This window comes from Oryzias latipes, chromosome 22 (assembly GCF_002234675.1).
Source record: "Oryzias latipes chromosome 22, ASM223467v1".
In the NCBI taxonomy this organism is placed as follows: domain Eukaryota; kingdom Metazoa; phylum Chordata; class Actinopteri; order Beloniformes; family Adrianichthyidae; genus Oryzias; species Oryzias latipes.
In genome coordinates, this window is record NC_019880.2 from 18,974,124 (window position 1) to 19,001,192 (window position 27,069).

Consider the following 27,069-nt stretch of genomic DNA (forward strand, 5'->3'; position numbering starts at 1 on the left):
AGTGTGTATATGTGTTGTGTCATACTGTCACACTGAAAACCTGGGTTCAATTACCAGGTCGTTCAAAAAGCCATTGTGGGTCCTTCATGCCGCTGTCTATCTGGGTCTCCCTGTACCTTTAAAATACAAGCTTTTGTAAAGACTATATGCCAAAGTGACAAATGAAATATCTGAACACAACAGAAACAAGGGGAAAATGAGTATCAGGGGGTGACAAACATGAACTATTTACTTAGATTCACCGAGGGTTAATTAACAAACTCTTGTGAAGGTTGGAAGCATAAACTTGATGTAACAGTGTTGAAGGGAAGCGAAAACATGACCTAACATTAAATTAAAACTGTCAAAAGGCATAAACCCTGATATTTACAATGTAAATCTTTGTTTTGTAATCAATAAAATGAAATAGAAAAAAAACCTGCTTCATGTGCACTGACTCTGAACCTTTTAACACCAGAGCTTTAACTCAGTCTTAAAATTTATTTGACTCAACCCAATTCATTCCTGAGGATTCTGAAGCCAGGATCTCCAGGAGGATCTGGCTGCAGACAGATACGTCCAAAACAGAAGGTCCTTGGCCGCAGCCGGACGTTCCCCCCATATTGCTTGAAAAAAACTTTTTTTTAACAGGTGATTCTGACATTTATGTTTTTGTTTTTCCATTTTAAGCTTTCATAAAAGTTTTTTTCTACAATTCTGAACTCTTTTGGGTTAGGGTAAGTTGTATAATTTTCCTTTCTGGCCGATAACTGACAACAAGACACAATAGTGAAGCGCTTACACAGACAAGGTAAATCAGCTGATTCTGTAGTGGAGAAAAGTAGCTTTGTGCCATGATATCTGTGTAAAGCCGATAAGAAAAGCCACTTTCCTCCATGTCAGAATCAGATCATTCACATTGAACACGCAGATGGATGCAGGGTTACAGTATGTGTTACTTAGGCAACATCTCTAATGTTAAAGGGTTAAGCGAAAAATTCTATGTGTACATGAATATTTACTCTTTTATGAAGATTTTTTTGTCTGTTCAGACCTTGAGTTCAGGTCCCAACAGAAAGTCAGTTCTGCCTCTGTGTATGTTTTTAGAAACTGTATTCCTGAACCTCACATATGCAAGAGATGTTTCGCATGCCAAGTCCTCATTTTACAAATGTGCTGACTCATCTTTGGGTGAAGGTTGGAGTCATGTTTTAGATAAGGTCCCGCAGGACAGCTGCAGTTGTGCTATGCATCCATTTAGCAGACCACTTACTACTTAGTGAGGGGCTGACACCCACTTGTCTGTATAAGTAGACGTCTAATGTCAGAGCTTATGGAAGAAAGCGTATTTCAGCGTTGGGAGTCCACACTCTTCTACTTCTTCCATTAATCATAATGTTTTTCTCAACTGCTGCTCAACAGTCAGTGCTGACACACTGTTGGATTATGCAGATTACTAGTCATGATATTGGCCTAAAAGGCCACTGCGTCAATTTTTGACCTGCGCTGTGATGTTCCAATAAGGACAAGCATGAGTGATAATCTCTGTGTGGATTGTTTGCACACTAATGGTGGATGCCCTCTAGAACTGCTCCTTGTATTCAAGTTTATGTGTCTGTGGTCATTTAGGGCAGTGGTCTCCAACTCCTGGACCGGTACCGATCCGTGTGCTACTTGGTACTGGACCGCAGACAGAATAAAATGCACATGCTAACTTAGATTATTTCCATTTAGTTTATTTTCAGTTACTGATGGAAGTTTTATTTTGGAAAACCTCCTAATTCTATTCACCACATCTGTATGGCTACATTCACACTGCAGGCTGAAACAACCCAATTCCAATTTTTTTGCCCCTATGCGATCTGTATCTGATCTTTTCAAGACAGCCTGAACGACACAGATCCGATCTTTTCAAATGCGACCCAGGCCACTTGGGTATGTGGTCCTGAATCCGATACGTATCCGATCTTTTCAAATGCGACCACTGTCTGACCGGCCAGGCCACATGTATCCGACCCGTACATAATTCTGCTTTGAAGTAGGTGGGAACTAGAACATAAACATCAACCTTGGCGGACGATGCTGCCGAGACCAGTCAGTGGAAGGGAAGCGAGGTCACCGACTGGATTCATATTTGGGGTGACAGCTCCATTCAGGCCAAACTCCAGGGCTCTTATCGCAACCGGGCGGTTTTAAAAAAAGAATTCCAGCGAAACAGCGAGCGTGGTGTTGAACATTTCCCGCGATTACTTTTTTTTTCTCCCTTTCCGACCGTGGTAAGAAGCGCGGGGGACCCAAGGTGGATCCTCCTCCAGTGTTCACTTCCCATTTCCCTCAGATTCTCCAGAGCAGGTTAATAAAGAGTCAATATCCTTCTTTTATTACCGTTCTCCTTCCTCCTTAACACAAAACAGAATGCATGCCCCCACTGCCCCCTCATTCTGTACCTCGCTGCACACGCGCTCTCTCGTCTCTCTTACACACACACACGCGCGCCCGCCAACACATACACATCTCTATTCCACAACAGTAGGTACAGACCATCCTGGCTCCAATGCCTTCTTAAAATGAGAAGATTTTTATTGTGCTGGCTCCTTTGTGAAAGTAAATGTATTAATGCAAAAAGAGCTCTGCTGTTGACAACACTGTTGTTGACATCCATTGTTAACGTTAGCTACTTCCGCAAACAACAAGTGACGCCAGTCACTGTAGAGTACTCTTCTGCGCATGCGGGTCACTTCTGGGTCATTTCACGGTCACACAGGAGATCACAAAAATTCGCATTTAATTGGAAATGTGAACGGCCTTGCAAAAAAAATCGCATTTTTTCAAAAAATCGGAATTGAGCATTAAGGACTGCTGTGTGAACGTAGCCTATGTTTTAACGCATCTTGTGACTTTAAGCAGCTGCTCGGACCGCTATCGTAGCCCAAAGTAAAAAAGTGAGGAAACCGAAGAAAAGAGCCTTCAACTTCAAAGAAGAATAAAGCTGCTATTTACAGACAAAACCAGGAGTCTTCCTCAACAAACAGATTGTTGAGACAGTTATTTCCACAAATCAGAAGCCGCTCCGGCTAAAATTGGGCAACTGACTTTTAAATGTTTAACAAATGCAGATAAGTTGCAGGCACGGTAGATTCATGTTTACAATTATATATATAAAAAAAAACAGTTTTAAAGTCGGATGCAGCTAAAGTTAGCGTCTGTTTGTTTGCATGCAATTTGAAAATAAAGGGAAAAATCTTCATCACAAAGTTTAGGTTTAAACCAGCCAAAAACATTTGATAAAGAATGAAGATTCAATCCAAAAAGGTTGCTGATTGGTGGAAGTTGCTTCTGATTTGTTTAAACTTATAAAATGGACATTTGTGAATTTTCCAACAGCCAGGGTGAATTAGGCAGGCATCAGATAAAAAAACTTTAGCTCAAACATGTTTCTCTGTGTTAAAAAAAAATACGTAGTTAATCAGATTAATCTTTTTTCCCTGAAAGATGATCTGAGACTGGGGTGAGGTTCTCAGAGTTATAATGGTGTTCAATAGAAAAATAAATAAATAAATAATAATACTTTAGGCCTAATGCTGCTTTTATGGATTTTTTTTTTACAAATCAGAAACAACTTCTACAAATCAGCAAAACCTGACAAAGGTTCCAGACCACTGTTGTAAGGCAAGGCAAGGCAAGGCAAGTTTATTTGTATAGCACAATTCGTACACAAAGTAATTCAAGGTGCTTCACAAAACAGAAAAATGCATTAAAATCACAATACATCATAGAAATAATCAACATAAAATTTACTTTAAAAGAAAAGGAAAAAAAAAAAAAGATTTAAAAAGAAAGGAAGGAAAGAAAGGTGCAGATAGGACCTTTCAGTCATATACACGGCTAAACAGAAATGTTTTAAGTCTAGATTTGAACATGAACACAGAAGAGTTTGAAAGCAAAAATGAATTTGCTTTAAAAATAGTTAACACTTAGAAAGATCTATGAATTTCATACTATGAATTTTCTAGTTGTCAAAGAGACGTTTTTATTTAGGTTTCCAGGTATTAAGATGTCTTTTTTTTATAATTTGGATCTGCCCTAAGTTGGCTCAAGTCTTATCTAGAAGACAGGAAATATTTTGTTGAAATTGGGAGTTGTGTCTCAGACTACATGGGCTTGACTTGTGGTGTGCCCCAGGGATCGATCCTGGGACCCCTTCTGTTCAACCTCTACATGCTGCCACTAGGGCAGTTAATACGCAGTAATAACATATCTTATCACAACTATGCAGATGATACTCAGATCTATGTGTCACTGACAACAGGTGAATATGGGCCGGTGGATTCACTCAGCCACTGCCTCCAACAGATCAGTGCGTGGATGCAAATTTTATTGAAAGAGATGTCAGATTTATCCTTGTTACCAGGGGTGAAAGTAGATCTTTGTTTATGCCGGTAACAAGTTTCATCAGCATCATTTTTTTTTAATTGCAGTAAATGCAGATTAGGGGTGTAATGATTAATTGATTAATTTATCCAACTAAATTGATTTGTCTGATTTAAGTTCTTAACTAAATCAAATCGAACTATACCATGTGGAAAAACAAGAGTGGCGGTTTGTTAGGAAACTAAAATGTGAATAGGTTTACCATTAATTTAGTTTTAACTTGTTTGTACACATATTTAATCTACACATATTTGATTATCTTGCAAGAACAAAAAATCAGGAAAACCTCTGAGTCACACTGGTTGAATTTTTGGTTAAAAGTGTCCTGGATCAATTTAAGATCATTGAATCGGATCTTTCCAAAGGAACAAATATTGACTTTGAATCGGATCAGCGACAACAAATTATGATTTGAATTGAATTCTGGTTGAAATGAATCGTTACCACACTATTATAGATAAATGCATTTTCAGAATAAATCTTGACTGTAAACAAAAATGAAATAGATTTTCACTTCGTGAAATTGGTGACATGTTTTCCGTGTAACCCTTGTACTATCCTAGGCACTTTAACATTGGGAGTTGGGTCATCTAGACCAGTGTTTTTCAACCAGTGTGCCGTGGGAGATGGTCAAGTGCGCCGTGGAGAAATTGCCCTCATTAACTGATCTAAAAACATTTTCCATCTCCAGGATTTCAGCTCTGTGTTCATCCAAACAGGCCCTGATAAAACACTGAGTAGTTAGGAATATAAAAGATCTTAAAATTACTTTTTCTTTGTGTTTATTTAATTCTATTAAAGACATTTTGATAAGAATCACGGTACCGCGATTTACCTGCAGCTATAACTGTGTAAGGAAAAGTCCCGCCCCTTTAACTGTCTCCGCCAATCATTCTTGAAGGCTTAATCACATGTCATCAGTCTGACCAATCAGAAGTGGTTAAAGTCTTCACTTCCTTGTTCTTAATTCTGCTGATAAAGTCGCTCAGTTCTAACAAAAATACCAGCTAAAGCTCGTCTTTAGCTGGTATTTTTTTGGGGGGGGGGGCGGTCGATCAATACAGACCATGAATTTCTGCTTTTTTTTTTTTTTTTGGATGCTGGTGTGCCGCGGGATTTTTGTCAGGGTTAAAGTGTGCCGTGGCTCAAAGAAGGTTGAAAAACACTGATCTAGACCCACTAGACAGTGCGCTGAACATTTTTCTTTAGTGATTTGTGACCCTCACTGGTATCCATGGATTACATGAAATCTTTCCACCTTTATCCACCTTTGTCTTGGTAGGGAGAACACGTCAATCACGTTTACAATCAACCTGAATCAATCAACGCTTAACGTTTGATGGTTCAGGCTTCCCTTGTTCTATCTTAGATGACCCCACCCTTACATTGACGTGTTCTCCCTACCATGACAAAGGTGGATAAAGGTGGAAAGATTTCATGTAATCCATGGACACCGGTGAAGATCGCAAATCATTGAAGATGTTTCAGAGCACTGTCTAGTGGGTCTAGATGACCCAACTCCCAATGTTAAAGTGCCTAGGATAGCACAAGGGTTATGCACTTTTTGATGTCTTTAGGTGGTTTGTATCTGCAACATTCACCAATCTTTTACAGGATGATCTAATTATAAAGGGAGCAGGTTTTATTACAGGTAAAAAGATCAGGTCATTACATTTAGAAAGTGTGGTGCAGCATTGCAGTTTTCTGAGCTCAGGTTAGTGCCAAGTAAGAAAGAGTCAGACTAAATAAATAAATGAAAATACAGCCAATAGCAAGGATTAGCCCGTCTATTTATAGTGTTGGGAGTAAAAGCTCTCTAAGTGGGACGCAGCAATTTGAAAATCACGAGTGCATGGAAAACAGCTGGATAAACTTTAAGGGAAATACAGAGTGGCTTTAAAATAGATTGTAATAGACCGGATGCTGATATATAAGATTCATATTTAGAAGTTGAATAATTCTAAGTAACTTTAAAGATGAAACAGGAAGTGCAAAAAAAATTGAAGGTTAACTTTAAAAAGATTGTAGAACTAATTTGACCTGTGATTTTTTTTTTGCAATAAAAAAAACAAAACAACTAATATAAGGCTGCATACATAAGTATTACTGTACCGCATGTCACAAACTTTAAATTGTTTATTTCCTTTTTAAATGATAGCACAAATTTTCATAACAGCAAAATGTAAAATATAGCAACAGACTCCAAATCATGAAATGTTATTGACTACAAAAGCTACTTTTAAATCCAGAGCACCTTACTGTATATGTGAAATGGTGAAGGTTGTTTTAACTGTTGTTGAAGGGATTTTACGAAATACACGCCGCTCTGCCAAAATGTTTGTTTGGGTGTTATCGTAACTGCGCTAACACGGCTAACGTAGCAGTGTCGGACAGTTTTTTTATTTTATTTTATGTGTTACGAACAAGGTTAGGAGTTCGTGTATTCACAATAATGTTTGTTTTAGCTGTATCAGTCTGTTTTTACATGTTGCAATCAAGATTGGGAGTTACCGGTGTTGTGAATATGCTAACAGGGCAAACGCTTCAAACGTGGCTAACATGCAGCATGTTACAAACAAGTTCTACAGTCACTGTGAACACAGTTAATCAAGTCTGCCTGACTGATGGACATATCTGACTTTTTTTTTGTCATCGTGTGCCTTATATACTATGACATCATTTCGAAACAGAACAATTATTCATTAACGGTGTGTCTTAAAAATATGTGTGGAGAATATGGTAATCTTTTTCTAAAACCTATTAGCAAATCTGACCTCTAATGTGAAAATTGTGTTTTCTTTTCTCTAATAATTCATATATCTACATATACTTAAGTGTTTCAACCCTGTGACCAACAGTTACCATGAATGCATTGAGATGACTGGACATCAGCTGATAATATGCTGAGTAAAGTAAGTGCACTCATATTTGAGCATGCTGCACCGTTTTAATCTGTGTGAGCAGATGGCTCATGATAGTAACAGGTTGGGCTAAATGTAGCTACTCTTGGCTCAAACTGGGTCTGATCTGTGACCTCCTGATCCCAAGCCTCTTAATTAAATGCAATATTTAATCCACTTAGTTTTCAACCTCTCTGGTACATCCCCCTAAAAAAACCAATACTGATAATCTCCTTGGATTTCCTGATTTGATTGGAATACCGGCCTTCTGAATAGAGCAAAAAGCTTATGTTATATTTTGATGATGAAGGTGAAAACAGACAATTCATCAATTCATGGTAGGGCGAAACCAGTTTTTAAATGACCTGCATACTATAATTACTATAATTTTAGTGATGTTAACAGAAAAATATGATAAGATATTAATGAAAATAATAAGATCTAAACTTGTGTAATACGTATATATATATATATATATATATATATATATATATATATATATATATATATATATATATATATATATATATAATATAATATAATGGAAGAGTATTATAGTGTTTTGGAAATATGAAATATTGATAGCATGAAAAATCACAATTTAAACAGAAATCAAAAAATGTACATGATAAAATCCTAGCTAATTGAAGTAATCCCTAACATAAAAAAAAATAATAGAATTTGAAGAAAATCTAATAATCCAAAGCCATAACTATTACAGACACTATTACAAAAAAAAAAAAAAACTACTTTATATATAAAACTTGAAGAAACATGATGCTCAATTTTCAGTTTAATTAAGTCCAAAACTATGGTTCTCCCTTAGTTTAGCAAAAAATCATTTAGCAATTTTTTTATTTTTCGTGTAATTTGTCTAACATAATCAAATCAATAAAGTACCCCGCATTAACTTTTAAAAGATTCCCAGAATTTTTATTTATCTATTTATTTTTAACCAGAAAAGCTATAACTTAAAACAAATAAATACACTATCAATTCATTCTCAGTAGTAAATAATGGATTTCTCCAATTTTTCTTTACAGCGTTTATCAGAACAGTGACTTTGGATTAAAAATACTTTATAAATTATCGCGTTTGTCATTGTTCTTGTCCTTAAACACCCACCTGAATGCAAACCCTTGTAGGGTTAGCAATAAGAAAAGAAAAGGGATATTATGATCTGATGACCTATTCCGAAGGGAGTGAAAACTGCATAGATACTAAATTTCTATAGAGGAAAGAAGAGAGAGGAAAAACTTACCGGTATGCGACAAGTGCAAATAATACAGTAATCTTGGTCGAAAAGATATGTAAAATCATGAAAAAAGAAGTGGGAAAAACCCTTTTTGATGAGGTATTTGATCACAAAAAAACTGTCAGAAATAGAGCAGTTTTGCTCTGTCATACAAAATACACCTCGAACACAGGGACATACATTTTATCAATTCTGGTGGAATTAAAAATGTTTAGTAAGAAACAGCCTATTTTCTTCCAGAGAAATACCAGCAGATACTTATTCATCATACAATACGATAAGGGAGGTATTTGATTGCCCCCAATTTATTCTGCAGAACAACAATAACCCCAAACAAGTAGCCAAAGTCATCAAGAACTGTATTTAGCATAAATAAGAACAAGAAAGACTGGAAGTGATGTCATGGCCGCATAGTACCATGTCGTGGATATTATGAAGGTCAGGTGGGAGAGGGTTCCAGAGTTTGGGAGCCGACCGGCTGGTGGGGGGACAGGAAGCTGGACAGAAGAAGAAACCCAGAGAGAACAAGTGGGGGAGTAGAAATGGAGGAGGTTATTAGACTGTATTTTAACTTTAGACCTGAGCCGGTCCCCAGCCTTGATAAAATACAGGGTTGCGACAAGAAGAGCATCTGGTGTAAAAATCTGATTCACTGTGGTGACCCCTGAAGGGATGTGGAGAAAGGTGAGTAACAACAACAACTTTAGCATCAGAGGTGTGGAGTTCTCCAGGGTCCTGAACTGTTTCGGTGAAGGGAATTGTCCATGGTGCTGAAATTAGTGCCAGAAGCTGGAAGCACAGGCTGTTTGCAGATCCTTCAAATTGCTGGTTTTATATAATGGTATTCCGGCATATTGATAACCTACTGAGTAACAAATTCCAAGACATATATTACGCCTCTATTGCAACTTGATGTGAACCTGGAACAGAAGAGCTGTTTTTGTTTAATTATTTCATCTGAGTTTAATTAAAATGATCTTTTAAGAGAGAATTGAAACTAAGAAAAAAAAACTGCAATTGATGTCCCATGCTATGTTTGGCAACGACAACAAATATACCCCAGAGTTGAAGAGTAAATGGTTTTCCTTCTCTGCCTCATAGGTGTATGGAAATGAACTCTGAATGTTGATGGGAAAATATATCTCATATTGCATTTTTTGCAATGTCTTTTGAAGTGGAAACTTGTGTCATTTTGTTTGTTCTGTAGGTTGGTTCTGTTATCTACTGTCTCCAGACTCTTTCAATCTATAGGACTTCAGCTGCTTTGACCTATTTCCCTAAAATAGAAAAACTTCATTTTCTCCTTTAATCACTGCACATTGTACAGTACTGTAAATGCAATGGTATAACTAAGATCCCTAATGGTTTATTAATCCCTTTATAGTATCATGTAAAGTAAAAAAGAATGGATGCTTTATTTTTGGTTTTTACATTCACTTTATCATTTTGATGTCTAGCCAGTATCAGAAATCACACATCTATAAGAAAAACTGCTAATCATAAACAACCAAAATGCTCAACAGTGCACTGACCAAATATTAGAAACCTACTTCTCACAGGGTTAATGGCATCAGGACTTTTGCCACCTATTACTTGTATGTGTTGAGCCTTTAACACCTGTGACCTGCAGCAGACTTCACACATCGTACCCCAAATCATACAGAATCAATCTGGTCTTCTGCAAGGTTCTGACCTTTAACGGCCCCTTGGGATCAGTCAGAAGATAAAGCAGTGATTTTGCTCCAGTTTCCAAAAAACCTTGCAGGTGATTTTTTTTTCTCTGAACCGAAAGTGGCTCATACTTAACAGATGGAATAGAACCCATTCAATTAAACAAAGACACATTTTTGGAACTTTAGACTTTTTTTGTATTTTTTACAGGTTAAAAAGAAGAAATCTTGATATAAACGTTTATGTATTGATGGTTACACCACCAGTCCTCTACAAGGGAGGTCACAATAAAATAAAATATAAAATTTCCTTAAGGGGCCTATACTATGCAAAATCAACTTTTATTGTCATTGTATTATGTTAATTCCTCATAAAAAACAACAACCCCAAAGCCGTATTTTGATCCATTCACGCATTTCTGAACATTCCTTTAAAAAACTGCTCTCTGAGAACCATCCCCTAACAGTTGGGTCGTCATTTAGTGACATCACAAAGTGAAAATAGTCTCCTCCAGGAAGCTCACGGGCTAACACACACTTTCTAAGCGCAGGTGGGGGTGTTTGGCAAAAACGCTTTTTTATTTTATGTGCACAAAATGCACATCCATCTTTGAAGAAAAGGATGTTAGGATGTTTGTTTTTGTGGGTGAAACACAGACACACTGCCAAGGCCAAGACTAGGTTGACGTCATTAAATAGATAGAAAGCCAGTGCCTCAGAGATCGAGTCACTTCTGTAAAATTGTCTGTAAAATAAAATAACTGATATTTCATAAAATAAAAAAAATTCCTTTAGTGTGCCAAAGGTAATATATTATCATATATATAGATATAGTTTACTGTGAAAAGCATGGTATTTGCCCTGTACTGTCCTATCCGAAACGTGACAGCTAGCTGTCCAATAAAACATGTGATCTGGGGTACAAGGTGAAACTGTAAAAGTACCGAAATAAAAACAGTCATTATCGGACTTTTTTACCCTTGTGCTATCGTATGACCCCACCCTTACATTGACGTGTTGACATGACAAAGTTGGATAAAGGTGGAAAGATTTCATGTAATACATGGACACCAGTGAAGATCACAAATCATTGAAGAAAAAAGTTCAGCGCACTGTGTAGTGGGTCTAGATGACCCAACTCCCAACGTTAAAGTGCCTAGAATAGCACGAGGGCTAAACAACACCATCAAACAAATGAATCAAGCATTTTAGCTGTCATGAACCCCACCAGACAATGTGCCAAACTGCACAGATTCAACAGCACAGCACCCACGTCCAACCTCAAGCTTATAAGTCATTTTCAAATTGCAGAACTCCCAAAAACCCCTTCAAACCCCCATAGGATACATACAGGTGTTGCTTCTGTAGGAGATTAACTAAAAGTTTGGTGGGTTTTAAATGGAAGACAGGCGGTGTAGGTATCGTAACCATTTGGCCTGCAATAAGCGTTAAGGGTCCTTTCGACTGAGGATAACATCACACTACGGTATCCCCACTTGGACAAACTACGTAGCGTGGAGATCTGCTTGGGCTCTACCTATTTTTATTTCACGTTTCCTTTTGTAACCTGAAGTTCTTTTCCCTCAAAAGTTGTGTTTTTGTAATGTTTATAGAGAGATTTTGCCACAACCCACTTTGTAAAAAGATCTATGGCTGTTGGGATGAACCTGCTGCTCCACACAAGCGAACCATGTCTCTGATCAGAGCAGCCGGACTCTCGTAGCATCGTGTTTGCAGCCAAGGAAGATGCTTTGTTACAGTGTGCGGCCTGAAGAAGGGTTCAAAACGCAGTCCGTTTGGCTGCAATGCACTTAATGATAATCATAACCATAATAAAAGCACGTTTAGAAGATAATCTCGCTCTATGTCGGGGGCTCTGTTTGTTTACAACGGACCGCATACTATCTTCCTCAATGGTAGTATCGTAATTTGTCCAGACCAATCACTATCTGATACGTCATTGGACCAACGGACATCCAATAATAAATAATAATACAATAAATAATTATAATAAAGTCCAATAATGTGACGTCAGCACTACTCGAAGGACCGGTTGTTGCAGGCCCAATGGTTTTGGTCCCTACAGCGGGACATCATCTCTCAGCATTAACTGGCATTTTCTCCTCCACTAGCAAAAAATCTGCCAAAATAAGAGCGACGGTTTCAAAATAAAAGTTTCAATAAAAACATACCTGGAAAACATGCCTAAAAAGCAGAACGAGCCCTTTAATGAATGCATGTTTGCCCATGTTTTTAAACAACAAATCATCACTGGTGAGAATGCACAGAACAGACTCATCTACAAACTTCATGGCATTTGAAAGGTTTATTGCAGTAAAAGTAGCAACCACTGCTCTAAAGTGACTTGGGTTTCTTGATGTGTTGCATTTTTCCACGGAAATACTTTTGAAGCCATTAAAAAGACAGAAAACAAACTGCAGAATTGATTTCTTGGCTCTGTTTTCAATAGGATTTAATTCAACGGAAAACATCTAAAAGCTGAACAGCACAGCTTTACAAAAAGCTCTAGTAATATAAGGGATACTTAAAATTAAATTCCCAATCTGACCATTTTTTGATCTATTTTAAAAGTGCTCCCAGTGGTCTTTTTTTTATGATTAAGTTGTTTTTAGCCAAAATCAAAAAACCTGCGCCGTTTTCTAGGACATGGAAAACAGAGCAACTGCAGTTCGTTAGAAATTCACCTCTGAGTTATGGGCGGGATATTTTGTGCAGAGTAAACCCGCCCCACATTCGTTTTTTAATTTGCATGAAATTAAGACGACAAAACTCTGATCTAGTCTCTTAGTGAAAGAAAAGCTACATTTTTGTCATTCATTAAAGCCTTCATTAAGCTTAATTTTGTGTTGAACAAACTTCTAGGAAACAATTAACTTGAAAGCCAGTGTTATTAAAAGACATCAAGCACAACACCTTATCATGCCCACTTTAAAGGAAACAAACAGCTAAGAGAAAATGCAAAAAACAGCATCTGCAGAAAAAGATCTATGGCGTACGCCGTCGTACGGGGTGGGCGGCTTACAGGCATTTAGTGTCACAAACGCAGCAAGCCTGTCAGCTGCTCTGCAGGAGGAGACAGACGAGGGCTGTGTGTGTTAATGCAGCCTAAGCTATCATGACCTGCGAGTATGAAGTGTGTGCATTCATATTCGCTTTTTTATTCAAACTGTTGTAGCGCAGATTTTATCGTCACATGCTAAAATGCTTAACCAATGAGATAAAAAAAGTTATATGTGTTGGGGAAAAGCTATTTTAAGCTGCCTTAAGTGACATTTCATTTGACCAATCTCTGCTAATAGTTATTTGACATTCATAACTTGAATGCAAGATAATTACCTTACTTCTATCACTATCACTTCTTACAACTATGTGGCCACATAACAAATTGTTTGGCCATGGGATCATCGCCACAGACTGGGACAGCAACGGGGTCTACTGCACTGCAGTGAAGCTGCAAAGTTAGACTCCAGCTGCCCTAGCAAGGGTGACAACTGCAGCAACAACCATTGACCAAGCCGGCAAGCCCTGGAGGAAAAGATCCCCACAAGAAACACTGGGGCTAAAATCATGATTAAATACTAAAATGGAAGATAAAACATGTATGTAAAAACATAAAATTGAGAATAAGATGCATTACATGAAAATAAATACATAAAATAGCCTATACTAAAACTAATAGAATAAATTAGCAGTTAAAATCAACTAAAAGCTCAATTAAAAAGCTAGGTGTTGAGCCTCTTCGTAACCCTTGTGCTATCCTTGGCCCTTTAACATTGGGAGTTGGGTCATCTAGACCCACTAGACAGTGCTCTGGGGCCTCATTTATAAACGTTGCGTACGCACAAAAGAAGGCGTACGCCACTCTCTACGCAATAGTTGAGATTTATAAAAAGCAAACTTGACGGGAAAATGTGCGGTCCTTCACGCAAGCTCTGACCCAGGCGTACGCACAAAAACGGGTGAAATGAGAAACGGCGACACCGTCGGCAGATGGAAGAAACACGTGAAAGTGAAAATGACAATACTGCCTCTCATAAATAACATGAAGACTTCACAAAGCAAGTCTTACAATTAACAGCCTACACGAACATCCGTTTGATCGTTCAGCAGTGAAATCAAACGAAAATTACAACAGAAATTCAAATGAACACATATTTGCAAAAAGAAAAGTGAAACATGTTCTGCAATGTTGGCATGTTGTGCAATTCATCCTCATAAATAATATAGTTAACAGAACGAAATAATGTACAAAACTGATGTTCCCGTCAATGTGTCCGTCTGGCGGAGCAGATATAGGTGCAATTAGACAGACGGACGGACAGACAGACATATTAATTGTCCACTGGGGAAAGTTGTTTTCATAGTAAAACATTTCTTCATAAGCTATGGAATTATGGTATTCATGCATATGCCTTTAGTTTGTTTTATTTTTGATAAAACAATGTATGGCGTATGTCTCAACCATTCAGAGAGCAACAAGAAATTACATTTGCGCTGAACAATTTCCCATTTCCAAGTCGATTATTACCGACATCTGTAGCTTGTCAGATGTAATAAATGGAGGGAAATAAAATGCCCCATCACAATGCGTAATGACGCACAATGGCTGATCTTACGCTCTTAGAAGATGTGGCAAATGGAAGAATTCGGAGTGAACGCATCTGTAGACAGCAAGAAGACTTGCTGGCAAACGAGGACGAGTTGCTCATGAGCCGGTTCCGACTTCCTCGAGCCGTCCTGTTGGAGCTTTTGGGGGTGTGTCACCCGGTGCATCTGGCGCGTCGTGTCCCTCTACACGTCAGTCACCACTCCACTTAAGGGATTCCCCAATTATTGCCGCCAGTCTGTCTTCAAGAGGGGTCAGCTCCGGTGTCCACACCCCCCCCCCCCCCGCCCCCCACACACCCCCACCCGTGGCAGACACACTCTGGCGATGCAGCGCCAGACATTTTTATGCCTTGACTTTGATGTCCGACCTTTTCTTTTTCATTTCGGCCACGCTCCAAGGTTGTGAGGCTACAGCATTACGGCGTCTGCCACCGTTCGCCACTCACATGCCTTTTCGGCATTAGTAATGCCCACACTGTGCCCTCCAAACAACACTTTTCTCCTCTATTCCACCTCGCCAACGATAACTTCTACTTCACATTGAGTGAAGTTACGTTTTTTTGATTTCCTCTCGGTGTTTGCCATGGTTTCGCCATCAATGAATATTCATTTGTGGGCGTTTCACAGACTATTTATGGGCAACTATGGGCGTGTCATGAAGCCGCAAAAGCTGCGCTGCATTTAGAATCGGTTGTGATTTATTAAGGGAAAGATGCGTAGGATGTGCGTGCGCACGGTTTTATAAATCCGAATATTTCTGTGCGTACGCACGTCCTATGTTTCACCCGTACGCCACTTCTGACGCAAATCCTACGCAAAGTTTTATAAATGAGGCCCCTGAACCTTTTTTCTTCAATGATTTGTGATCTTCACTGGTGTCCATGGATTACATGAAATCTTTCCACCTTTATCCACCTTTGTCATGGTAGGTAGAACACGACAATGTAAGGGTGGGGTCATGTAAGATAGCACAAGGGTTAAGCATGGTTCCAACACCACAGCCTACCTGAGTAATGTTGCTGACCGTGTCCAAATCCCTTTATGACCACTATGCACCCATCTTTTGGTGGCTACTTCCAGCAGGACAAGGCGCCATGTCATACAGCTGGAATCCTTTCAGACTGGTTTCTTGAACATGATAATGAGTTCACTCAACTTAAATGGCCTCCACAGTCACCAGATCTCAACTCAATAGATCACCTTTGGCATGTGGTGGAACAGGAGATTGGCATCATAGATGTGCAGCCGACAAATCTGCAGCAACTGTGTGATGCTGTCTTTTCAACATGGACCAAACTTTGAGGAGTTTGCAGTGCCTTGTTGAATCTATGCCACCAAGGATCAGGGCATGTCCATATTGTATCAGAATTAGTTGACATCCTGAACCAGGAAGTAAAATGTCACTAACAAAAGAAAAGACATCCATTTTAATCAAAATGTATTTTTTATGTAGCATTCCCACTGATGGAAGCCTTAACTTTGTTAAATAACTGACATGTTTTCCAGTGTCACACTTTACTCCATCAGAGAAAAGCATTAAATTAAGAATATATATATTAAAATTTGAAGTGGGATAAAACCAGCAAAGATCCTCTATATCTGGGACAAAAGTTTAGAAAACAAACAAACATGAAAATACAATAAGCTAAAGACTCTAATTGACATGAGTTTTGACTCCATCAGAGATGAATCTCAATTTTGAATCCTGTTAATTAGCATGAATAGATATACACAGTGGGAAGCAGCGTATACCGGCACAGAGCCAAATGTCTGTCCGGACTGTGTCACATTCATACGTGTCGGATCTACAGCACACACAGCTCATTATCACCCAACATGTTTCACATCTGTCATACCACCTATTCTTTACACCTGCACCAATGTACACACTAGGAAACACACACATACGCAGATTCTACCAGCTGGCTTCCTCAAGAGGGATGCAATGTCAAACACGTCACAGGTGAAGCAGCAGGTGTGTGGAAAGAGAGGATGTGGGGAGAAGGGCGCACAGATAAGAAACACTAAATTCAACATATTTACTGTAAAAAGTAAAGAAGAAGAAAAAAAAACACTTACCTTTTAATTTAAACTTTGAAGCTTTCTTACATAAAGCTGCAATTGTCAATCCATTTTCTAAACCAGATTCACTCCTGTTTGGCGTCAAAGAGTTGCTGGAGCCTATCCTCATACTGTCAGGTAAAAGCGGGACTGTATTGGACTGGGGAACACCAGTCCATGCAGGCCAACATAGAGATAAAAACCAAAGACACCCCTCAATTTTATTTTAAAATTTAAATCTCAAAGATTTGAAGATTAACCCCATTTTACTAATGACAAACTAGGAACAAAATATGCATTCACACCAAGCCAGTTTGGTACTGTTAAGAAATGATTTTTGAAGCTACAAAAGAAAGTCTAGCACTTTTGTTCATTCTTAGAAGTGCAATGTAAAAGCACAGTAAATAAATTTTTTCAACATATTCCACCAATTCAAACTACAGGGATGACACCATCCTGGTCTAAACCATTGACCGTATAAGACAACTGGACTGAGGGATGAGAGGAACCCAGATGAGAGGCACGCCACCGCCCGGGAGTCCTGAGCCCCTACCTGCCCCCACCCTCAGAGGCATGCCAGAACCACCCATGGCCAGCCTGCAGTCCACACCCCGGCAGCCTGCAGCAGAAACCGACCGCCTGACAGGGGAGGCGGACACCGGTGGCCAGCAGAGGCCCCAGGCAGGGCCAGGGGACGGTGAGCCAGAGGATCAGGCTCCAGTTGCTGTGAGAAATTGTGGAAAAAATGGGGTGCCCTGGTGTGCCCAGAAAAGAGGCTCTACTCAGGGGGATATGGTTCACCCAGCTCAAATGTTGTGAACACCCCCACTGCGTGGAATAGGAGGTGTGAGGTCTGGGGTCACAGGCAGCCCAATCAGGATGGCCCCAACCCCCTCTCGGAACAAGAGGGAACGGGGGCAATGCAGTAGTTTGTTGTGACATACATCGCTGCCATTTTTTGGACTAGGCATAGTTAAATGTGCGTGTTGTGTCACAGACAGATATACACAGATACCCCCCCAATATAAGAGTGATATGGTGCCTTTCTGATACAGAAACAATAAAACCTGATTTCTAAAAACATCTACTGACCTTAAAATATATTTGGCCGCAAAATTCTATTAACTCCAGCTTCTTCCCGCTTTTCAAAAACATGTTCAATGGGTGGATTGATGAATCTAAATCGTCCCTTGGCTGTGAATGTTTACTGTGTGTGGTTGTTTATCTCTGCATGGCTTTGCAATTGACTAGCTCACAGTTCAGGGTGTACCCCGCCTTTTCCTGACAGTAACTGGATAGGATGGATTGAAACCCTTCTATTGGTCAGTAGGATATCTATCAACGAAGCAAAAAATACCAGTACTGTAATCTGATTTAATGAATTTGAGCCATTTTTGAGGGGACTACAGTCTCATTCAGCTGTAGTCTAAACAGGATTTACCGCAGCAAAGCAATGTCTAATGGTCTATTGTCTGCTTACCAAAAAAATAGTAACTTGTGACAAATAAAGAAGAAATGTAAATCTAAACCGAGACATTTGCTCTTATTAAATTAAACGGATGTTCTTATAAAAACAAATAGTATTCCCTCAAAAAGATTACTTTTTCCTAGAAAATATTCATTAAAGTAAATATCTCGCATAACTGAGTTACAGAGCAGTCTGTGGTTTGATTCATGCAAAACATAACTTTTTGGAGGAAGTCTAACTTGAGCTGTTAGATTCTCATTTATATGTTTCTTTTTGAAAAAGAAAAAAAATACACACAAAAAACTAGTATTCCAACAGGCCACATTCAGAAAGCCAAAGATGTCTGGACCAAAGCCCAGAAGGAACGGATGTCTGTAAATGAACATTCCCTTCTCCTCACAGGTCCACTGTTTGGCAAACCTGAGGCATGAATCCATTTGTGTGATTTCCTCATCGCCCTGTCAGCTTTATTTTCTCCCTCCAGACTATTTGGTGACATATCTTTGGACATGTTGTTGCACTTGACTGAGGCATCCAAACAACGTGCATATGATTTCAGTCAGCTGTAGGGGGATAACAGGTGTCACTGCGTCGGGACAGCTTCCCGAGGCCGACCTCTCCGCTCTTAATTGGAAATGCTCCGTAACATCTGCAGTCTCCATCGCTCTCACTATTGCCTCCGCTCTAGCTCTCTGTTTTTGGGCAGAAGAATAAACTGAATTAGAGCTCAATCACCCACTCTAAAGAATCCTGCACGACTCTGTCAGACGGCTAAACAGAGAGGAGGACAGAAATTACCTCGACTGAATAGAAGGGGAAGAGAAGGATTGGAAATATAAGAATCTGACTGTATACTAACCTATAGCCAAAAGTCGTGATGTTCTGATACTGGTATAGTTTAAAATGTATGAAATGTTATATTCAGAACATCCAGGGGTTTTGGAACACAACAGTAAAAATATCAGTTTTAGTAAAGAATTGAAGGAAAGGCTGATTCTAACTAAGAAATTCATCTGATTAAAAATTGAAAAGGTATCCCCTTAGGGGAGAGTAAAAATATAAATCAACAAATTAGGAACATTATTAAATGAACATTCTCAGTTAATATAAAATACACCTCAACCAGCAAAAATGTTTTTAAGCAGTATAAAAATAACCCCAAAACTGTTAAAAAACAACAGTTGTTTAAGGGAGATTTGAGTCAAGAGTACGGTGGCCCTGAAATATAAATCACTCAACGTGGAAAGATTTTGAAGATCACGACAAAAAATTGTAAAAAATCAAAACATATAATAAAATTTTAAAAAATTACAATTTGGAACTAAATAAAGAAATTTGTTTTGCTTGTTCATTTGTCATTGTGATTGTTAAACTGTATTGAGTTTTTCTTTTAAATGTGATTTTAGGTAATCGTTTTTTTAAAAGGCACTTTCCTCTGCAAATACCTACACTCAATTGCTGGGAATTAGTGTAATATAAGTTTTCTTAAAGACAAGAAAATGTACTTTACTCCCACTATGTTGATTCAAAAGTACAATAAATGCAAATAGTAGTGCTTGACATTTCCTGACATAAAACCTTATTAACTGGCAAATGCTTGCATAATCTGTACATGTAAAAAAAAAAAAAAAAAACTGAAGTCTTAAGGATTTTTTAAAAGACACCCACCTCTGTCTATCACATCATTAGCATCTCTAGTGAAGCCTAGATCTTTCATAAATAAAGTAAATGTTTTATTTTCACAGACTTTGGCGATTTCTGAGGTTAAACACAGACAAACAACCTTCTTGCAGCTTGTGTAGTAGATTCATCCCTAAGTCTTCTCCAGCATTAAGAACTAAATATCACGAGTAGTAGGTTTAGGGGATGTCATCTGGACTTGGTCTTTTAAAGTAAAGAAAGAATTGACAAAGCCTCTTGGATAAGAGGCGAAACGTCTTCTAACTTTAAAAAAACCAAGTCCAGATGACATCCCCTAAACCTACTACAATGGAACCAACCTGGATGAATGAGAGTCTTCATAGATAAATATCACGAGACAACTTTTAAAGGCACTTTTGTTAGTCATGAATATTTAACTAACAAATGGCTTTATGTTTAAATGTTTTCAAATCCATACACATTTACACTAGAGCTAATGACAAAACATTTGTTTTTGTTTTTTTATGTGCAACACAAAAATTCACTTTTGATACAGTTAAAATGTGAGGCCAAAGATAATCATTGTCTGTTCTTCACTGGGGTAATTATTTAGCAGTTTGAATGTGAATTTGTTTTACAACTATAAGATTTTGCTGAATTGCTACCTAGCTTCTTACTTCATGGATGCTATAGCTAAATTTTGCTTCAGCGGCACTAAAACCTCTTGTTTAAAACCTGGGAATTGTGTTTTCTGGAGACATAAACATCCCCAGGCAGCTAATTTTGCTGTCTTTAACTAGAAAATGAACAGGTCGCTTATAACCTTTAGTCATTATTACAGCTAGCTAACTAACGCAAACAGTGTCATGACTGAATGAGGGGGCAGGACAGCCCACTCCAAGCCCTACCTCTCATGTATTCCAATCATTGAGAACTGGAATAAGTGACACTCATTACCACCACCACCTCACATTCTAAATAGTAAGTACCCACTGGCTCCAGTCATTTGTCAGAATAACCATTCTTTACTCTACTTCCTGTTAATCCAATTTTTTTATGATACTTTTTCTGTAGTACAAGTTTTTTAAGTTGCCAGATGACTCAACAAAAGTAGGTGGTCTCATGTCAAACTTTCAAAGCGTTTGACAGATTCCTCCGAGTTTTATTTTCACATTCTGAATAATGCAGTGGTAGGGGTGTGGCCTTCCGACAATTCAATTGATTGATTTTTTTATTTATATAGCCCAATATAGTTATCTATATTATCATAGTTGTCTCAATAGGCTTCATACCGGATAATTGTATAGGAACATGAAATCAGTCCTAAAATACAATAGGTAAAGGCTGAACTAAACTAAACAAACTAAGTTAAACTGGGTATCCCTGCCCTTAGACGCTCTTTCTCGGAAAGAGAAGATTCCTTAAAAAAATGGATTTCAGACAAAAAAGAAGAAACTTCACCTTATCAGGTGAGACACTAACCATTGGACACACAGCACCATTTTTGGCAACAAAATACCACATGTGAAAGTTCCGTAACACAGTACATGGCAGCACTAGAAACTAGCTTATGTCTACACTGTCTTTACTTGCATCAAACTCCCTCCAACTTTGTTCCCCAAGAAAGGGGAACCAAGTTTTTTTCTGCTTTACTTAACTGAGAAGAACGAGGCTCCATGAGTTTTACCCTTCAGTTGTTCTTCACTTAAAATATTAAAGTTGATAAAAGCAGAATATATGACAGTAATGACATTTGAAGATGGAGTATCCTATATTTATAATCTTGAATTCTGAAGAATGCAGTTGGTGCCACCAAAGGAAAAAAACAAAGAATCACTTTCATGGTTGCATATCTGAACAGTACTACAAGCCATAACGTGTTGTACAAATGCACAGCAATTCCTGCGCAACCTAATGGCATGACAACGTAGTCCTTAAATGGACAACTAAATGCAACAAAAGTGAATCTAAAAAAAAAAAGACACTCTTTTTCTCCTGCTTACTCATTCCCTCACAATTTTCATGTCCTGAGGTTGTATTTACATAATGCCTCCATATCCACGGGCCATTTAGCATCAATGTGAGTGGCTTGTGAGCGGAACTTTATTTCCCTGATCAATCAATGGCAGTTACTGTTCCGCTACAAAGTGATGCAACTCCAAATCAGCAGATGCATAAAAAAATAGCCGTTTTCACATTTGCCACAATACTAAATGAGTGATAAATGAAGCTCCACAGCCTGAAAGTGTTTTGTTAAAAATGGTCTCATAATGTGGCACATATGGCAATTAAATGTCCAAGGACAAATGGCTGTTGTTTGTAGAAGCTTCTGTGTAAAGGTGGTTTTGTGAACATAATTGTGTCTGCTTCGTTCAAAAAATGTCAACAACAAACTTCACTAAAGCATAGAAACACCAAAAAAGGAGTCTCTGTAATGACAATTTTCTAATTCTCTGTTACAGCTAAAATGTCCTAATATGCAATATTAGTCCTAATATTCACTCAGCAAAAACTGAAAGGATTGGCTTTTTCTCACTATGAGTTTTATGTAAAAAAGAGTAAATAAACTAAAGACCATACATATTTAGAGCCAGCAAGCAGAGACAATGTCATATAATGGTAGACAACTAAAAGACTTGAAAGTTTTGTCTATTCAAGAAAGTTGAACGTTTTATTCTCTGAATCGAGAGCTTGTAGAGTTGATGACAGAATAAGTCGCTTTAATGTTTTCTGCGTATATCAATCTACTACATTATTATGGAAGACTAATAGTTCATCGTCTTTGTAACTTTGCTTCAGTTTTTTGATGCATGTCGTGCTCAAGCGCTTCCCAAAGGTCATCATACAACCTCTGTCAGCCTAAGTTCACACCACCCCTGGCAACACGCATTCAAGTGGCCACACACGTGTAAACACACGAAAACATGCATTTCGGGCTTCTGCTTCCCAAACTCTCATGTTCACGCATTGCTACCCAAGTTTCAATGACTGCTCTCTACATACAAAAAGTGCAGCCTATGAACGCGCTTTGCAAGTTAAACCAGGTCCAACTGCGACCAATCAGGGACTCAGATTTGGTAGTGACAAATAGATGGCTTCCCTTTTAATTTCTGGAAGTCCCAACCCTTTGAAAATCAATCATGGAGGAGAAATTAATAATTGTGGTTTGGGCCAGGATGGAATTATATGACACCAAGTCTTTCATATATCGGAATCGAGCTGTAAAGGAAAAAGACTGGAGCAAGATTTGCAAGACTTCCCGCCACTTCGACAATTCTCACAAAACCTCCTCCAAGTGGAGGTGGTGGTTTTGCACTTTTAAACTGCCAAAAAAGACAAACATCTTCTCTGCTTGTAAACAGCAAGGGCTAAATGTGCGTTCAAGAACCTGCGGTTAGCGCATTCTTGAACCTACATTACATGCTCTGTGTGTCTGTAAATTGAGATCCCAACATCTTCCTTTGCCATTTGTCGTCATTGTACTTTTCCAAGGATCGGTTTTCTCTCTGTTCTGTATGACCTTATTAGGTGAGACATTAACCATTGGACACACAGCGCCACTTTTGGCAACAAAATACCAAAAGACTACAAGGCACATTATAGCTAAGCTGGTTCCTCATCTGTCAGGCATGCAAGCTTTAAGGTAAATCCCCTCAAGCTTTATGGATGGTTATAAAATATGACATCTTGAGTTTGGAGAGTAACTGTGCATTATGAGCTACCATCTTGAATATGGTTTTCTTCTTCAAAGAGTAGCATTCTTTTACTTCTAAACTGAGCCCTCTTAGGAAATCCCATTAAATGTTTTCCACTATAATATTTCCCTCATTATGAAATGACTGGAACTAGATGTTTGGACACAACTTTTTTAATACTTTTTCAGCCAATTCAACAGCAACGAGATGAAATAAAGACTTGTCACAGAGATATATAATCTACCAATGCTTAACTATGCTCATTTTTATAATTCTAATGTGGAATAAAAGAAAAACAAAAAACATAGACATTCCAAAGAACACATTATCAGACACATATCGAAATTTAGAATGTCTGAAAAGCATTTATAGAGATGTGTACACTAAAATTTTGACTGAATCTAAAGAAGGTTGTACTGCCCTTTGCCTTATCTTCTTCATTCCAAGCTGTCAGAGTGAGAGAAGGGTTCCATCATGGACAGGTCGCCATGTGTCAGTCAAAGAACACAAAAATGGAGCGCACGCCAATGAATAGGCCAATATCAAACCACCTTATGTCAGTTCCAGAAAATTCAGAGCTAAATCGAGCATAAATCCTGACTGGTAAAGAGAAAAAAGGTAAAGCTATACATTGAATACAATCTCTTTCTGTTTACTTTTGTCGTCAAAATGTTATTTATCATGCATAATTTACCCTAATCTGTTTATATTTTGTTTTCCTCATTTTTGTCTAATTAAAAGAACTGGAAAAGATGTGTTGGTATTTCAGAAAGCTCCATCAGAAGGTGCATTTTTAGTAAAGGTATTCATGCACATATGATGTCAGCGATCATGTTTTTTATCACTCATTTCAAATTGCAATTTTATCCTTTTTAGACAGATATCACCAAAAAAAAAAAATCCTTGCCATCTTTGTACAAGTCTGCAGCTGTGCACAACGCGGTGTCACTGCGCCAGGGTGCAAACACAGGTGCAGCTAATACACGCACACAGCTCTGAGGCGCACGGATCATCCACTGCACACGCGTTCAGGTGGGCTGTGCATTCTTCCACACACACCAGTGAAGTGGAAGCAGAGCTGCTGCTGGTAGTAGTGATGATGATGATGATGATAGTTGATGAGGATGATGACAGCAGCACTCCAACAGTCTGCATCCACTCTATACTGCACCTCATTTTAAGCAGGCTCGGTTTTGACCTTGTGATGTTCTCAGACACTTTTCCTCACATGCAGCAGAACCTGGTGTCACCCCCCACCCTGCTGTCACAACACACCCAATGCATCTGAGCAAAGAACTCCAACCACCCATCTTTACATAGATCTAAGATAGATCTAAGATAGATCTAAGATAGATAGATAGATAGATAGATAGATAGATAGATAGATAGATAGATAGATAGATAGATAGATAGATAGATAGATAGATAGATAGATAGATAGAAAAAATGAATATGTACCTCTTTCCAAATTGTCTTTATCCTCCTTTTATTGAGTGTCAGATCCCAGTTATTCCTCCAGATCCCATTATAATAGATCAGTGATTATCACAGTTGTAACTCCACGGGTCCAGGGGAAGAAAATGCCCCATAAACGTCGTCACCGTGTCAGGTATCCTTTGGGTGCCTTTAAATTCCGTGCGTATTTTTTTTAATTTTAGAGTTCAGTCTTGTCTTGTGCTGGGGTGCGTCCGTTTTGCATTCTTCCACTTCCAGCGCCCGACGACTCCATCCTCTTGTCTTTTCTTTTTTTTTCTTTATCTCTTTCTCTCCATGCCCCTCTTCACTCTTCCTCTGCTCCCGGTTTCACCCCTCCATCTGCAGGGCGACTGAAAAATCCCATCCGAGAAACGGAACTGGAAAGCTTCTCCCAGCCCTGTTTCCTCCCCACTCTTCCTTTTAAAAAAAAAAAAAAAATCGGTCTCTTCTTTCCTTCCTTTCCTTTCCTACACACCTTGCAGTTAAAACAGGAAGAAATTCAGCTACAGAAAAAAAAAGAAAAAAACAGGGAAGAACAAAAACTGCTTATGTCCCAGGTAGATACAAAGTCTTATTTTGCGTCTCCAGTGCGCAATTGGGTGATAGGAAAGTAACTCTGCGTTGGAAGGTTTCTTTCGATCTGCTGCTCTCTTCTTTCCTCTGATATCGGCTTTTGTGTCGGTCCTTTATAATAGAATAGAATAGAATAGAATAGAATAGAATAGAATGTGAGGTCCTGGTGAAGGCAACCACCGGTCACTTTCAGACCGGTGGCTCAACAGTCCTGTCCCGCTTATCCCGTCCTCCTCTCCTGGCACTCCGGCTCTGATAATCCTCGCAGCGCATCGCGCACAGCCGGCGTCAAGCTGCAGCTGTTCTATTCACTTCACCTCCCAGCGCAGATTTCAAAATAAAACACATCCGTGCCACGCACAAGTCCCAGTCGGGGATCCAGTCAGCTGCTTCAAACTATTAAGGTCTTTTTTCTGCCTTTTGTGCTACAGTGTTGGAAGAATAATGGGTAACTTTTTTTTTTCCTTTTAATGTGAAAAACGAATTCCTCAATGATTGTGTAAAACTGCTGGAGTGCATTAATGAAGCATTAATTAAAATTGTTTTGGCTTAATTAACCCTTTAACACATGAGTTTTAGAGCCAGTGTTTCTATTCCTTTGACTACCATATTTTTTCAACCGTCCATCCATTCATCTTCTTCCACTCATCTGGGACCAGTTCATGACGGCAGCGGTCAAAGCAAAGATACCCAGGCTTCCCTCTCTCCGGTCCCTTCTTCCAGCTCCTCTGTGGGGATCCTGAGACGTTCCCAGGCAAAAGAAGTGGCCTCCCCAGCGTGTCCTGGGTCTTCCCTGGGGCCTCCGCCCAGTGGGACATGCCTGAAACACCTCTCCAGGGAGGCGTCCAGGGGACATTCGAATCAGACGCCTAGCGCCCAGCCACCCCGTGAAGGAAACTGATTTCACCCACTCAGGACCTCAGTTTTTGGCTCATGGCCATAGGAGACTTCTGGAACAAAGATCGACCAGTAAATTCAAAATCTTTTCTTTCTGGCTGAACTCTCTCTTCATTAGAGTTAAGTTGACTTAATTTAGGCATGACTGAGTCCCTCCAGTGGACTTTTACTGCATTAGGTGATTGATAGACAGAGATTAACTAGGAAAGTGAATGTCTTCACAACTTTGATCATTTTTTGTTCAATTAAGAATAAGATGTTTTTTGTTGATAAAGTTGTGAAATTAAGTTGTTTTTTTTGTTGTTGTTGCAATAAAAATCAGAGTAAAAAGTATGTGAACTGCTTGTACTACTTCCAATGATGGAAAAAATACTTTATAATTAAGTACACATTT

General features: G+C 38.7%; 1 protein-coding gene across 1 annotated transcript in view; it reads right to left on the reverse strand.

Annotated features, from left to right (window-relative positions):
- lrfn5 (leucine rich repeat and fibronectin type III domain containing 5) overlaps positions 1 to 26,050 on the reverse strand; it is a 157,148-nt gene extending 131,098 nt beyond the window's left edge. Inside the window, exon 1 of the mRNA XM_011490618.3 lies at positions 25,188 to 26,050. The gene's annotated coding sequence lies outside the window, so the exon portion shown is untranslated. The remainder of the gene's footprint in view (positions 1 to 25,187) is intronic.
- Positions 26,051 to 27,069: the final 1,019 nt, after the last annotated feature.